Source organism: Schistocerca serialis, chromosome 1, assembly GCF_023864345.2.
Source record: "Schistocerca serialis cubense isolate TAMUIC-IGC-003099 chromosome 1, iqSchSeri2.2, whole genome shotgun sequence".
NCBI lineage: Eukaryota > Metazoa > Arthropoda > Insecta > Orthoptera > Acrididae > Schistocerca > Schistocerca serialis.
The window spans coordinates 550,066,648-550,069,499 of NC_064638.1; positions in this window are offsets into that span (position 1 = coordinate 550,066,648).

The window sequence follows — 2,852 nt, forward strand, 5'->3', positions numbered from 1 at the left end:
GCGGATAAAAAGTAAAACGAGGTCGACAGATTGCGCGTCATTTGCTAAACCGGCTGATAACCCAGACGGAAACCCAATCGGGAGCGTAAACGGTTAAAAAATGCGCATTCCATCAGGAAGTGGTGGACAGTTAAAACTTGGACCCAATGTGTACAAAGTGCTGGGATAGCACCACTAATCAAATGACTATGGCTAAGAAGCCAGTGCCCAATACGCAGCCTAGTTACAAGACGTCCTCCTGGCGGGATGGGCTGGAAGGGGTCGGCCAAGCCGCTGGGAGCTTATTGCCGCGAAGGGAGGACCATTGACAATGCCAAAGGGACACCACCTCCTGAAAGACGACAACACAGAGATCATCGGAGGGAACATGGGAACTAGCGGGCTGAGCTGCCAGGACTGCAGTCTTAGCAGCAGTGTCAGCAGCCTCGTTTCCTGGCAGAACGACATGACCAGAAACCCACATAAACATCACAGTGGCTCCACCAAGGGTGACCAAATGACAGCTTTCCTGGACTCGTTGCACTAAGGGGTAGGCTGTGTTCAGCGGACACAGACTTTGAAGGGCGCCGAGTGTCTGAGCAGAGGACACAATTGCGTCGCTGGATATACTCCATGGGCTGATAGAGGGCAAAGAGCTCTGCTGTATATACTGAGCAGTGTGCCGGAAGCCGATATCGAAAGACACGAGTGCCAATGACGAAGACACACCTGACCCCACGGTCAGTCCGAGAGCCATCAGTGTATATAAAGATACTATCGCGAAGTTCTGTAGGAAGTTCGTGGAACTGGAGGTGATAGAGCGAGGTAGGAGTAGTGTCCTTAGGAAGCGAATGAAGGCCAAGATTAACATGGGCCACTTCACGAAGCCAAGGTGGTAAAGGGTTCACATCCACCGGGAAAGTGGCAGGTAGTGTGAAGTTAAGCCGCCATAGCAAGTTCCGAAAGCGGACCCCAGGAGGTAACGCGCTCCGTAATGGCGATCAAAGGAATCATCGAAGAAGGAGGCATAGGATGGGTGGCCACACAAGGGAGACAAACAACATGCGTACCCGCTGAGAACAAAGTCACGGAGGTAGGACAGTGGTAGTTCAGCAGCTTCGACATACAGACTCTCCACTGGACTACTGTAAAAGGCGAAGTGGCCAAGCAGATGCCACGATGGTAGATAGTGCTGAGACGCCGTAAGAGGGATGGACCTGCAGATGCATAAACAAAGCACCCATAGTCGAGTATGGAACGAGCAAGGGACCGGAACAAACGGAGGAGGATGGTTTGGTCGGCACCCCAGGAAGTATCATTGAGGACACGTAGGAGATTGAGGAACCCCATACTGCGGGCTGCCAGGTAAGACACATGGGAGGACCAAGAGAGTTTCTTATCGAGCATGGGCCCCAGTAATTTTGTAGTTTCAACGAACGGAAGGGCCACAGGGCCAAGATGTAAAGATAGTGGGCGAAACCAGTTGCCTCGCCAGAAATTCATTGTCAACGCTCCAGCTGTAAAGACGATCAAGACACCGCTGAAGACGCCGCTCAGTGAGACAGGTCCGTGGAGAACTGCGATAGATGGCAAAATCGTCAGCAAAAAGGGAGCCGGAGATGCTCGGTGGGAGACAGGCCATTACAGGCTTAACGGCGATAGCAAAGAGGATGACGCTCAGGTTGGAACCCTGAGCACACCGTTTTCCTGGATAAAGGTATCCGACAACCAGAAACCACACGCACCTTCAAAGCCGGCCGCAGTGGCCGTGCGGTTAAAGGCGCTGCAGTCTGGAGCCGCAAGACCGCTACGGTCGCAGGTTCGAATCCTGCCTTGGGCATGGATGTTTGTGATGTCCTTAGGTTAGTTAGGTTTAACTAGTTCTAAGTTCTAGGGGACTAATGACCTCAGCAGTTGAGTCCCATAGTGCTCAGAGCCATTTGAACGCACCTTCAAAACTCGGTCTTTTAAAAATTCCTCAAGGAAACAGGGCAGCCGGCCATGGAAGCCCCACATGTAAAGAGTACCGAGGATACCGGTTCTCCAGCAGGTATCGTAGGCCTTCTCTAAATCGAAAAACACGGCCACAGTCTGGGATTTCCACGGAAAACCATTCATGACATGGGTGGACAAAGTAACGAGATGGTCAACTGCAGAACGCCGCTCTCTAAATCCACACTGTGCATTCGTCAGTAAATTGGGAGACTCAGGCCACCATACCTGTTGGGCATGAATCATACGTTCCATCTCCTTGCAAACGCAGCTGGTGAGAGAGATGGGGCTCTAGCTAGAAGGAAAGTTTTTGTTCTTACTGGTCTTAGGTATGGATATGAAGGTGGCTTCACGCCAACGTCCGCGAAATGTGCCCTCTGCCCAGATGCAGTTGTACGGGTTAAGCAGAAAGTGCTTGCCCACAAGAGAAAAGTGCTACAACATTTGAATGTGGACGGCGTCTGGCCCTGGGGTGGAGGATCGGGATGAACTGAGAGCATGATCCAGCTCCCTCATAGTAAAGGCGGCATTGTAGCACTCACTATTCGGAAAAAAGAAGGCTACCGCCTAAGCCTCCTCCGCTCGTTTCCGATGGAGGAAGGCAGGATGATAGTGGGAAGGGCTCGAAATGTCCGCAAAACGGCGACCCAAGATGTTGTAGACAGCAATAGGGTCCACCATGACATTGTCTGCTACTGTCAGGCCGGAAATTGGGGAATGGATCTTAGTCCCAGAGAGCCATCGGAGGTTTGTCCACACGACAGAGGAAGTGGTAGAACTGTTAAAAGAACTAGTGAATGAAATCCTGCTAGCTCTTTTGCTATCCCGAAGAATGCGACGACAATTTGCAAGCATCCGTTTATAATTAATGCAGTTTGCCA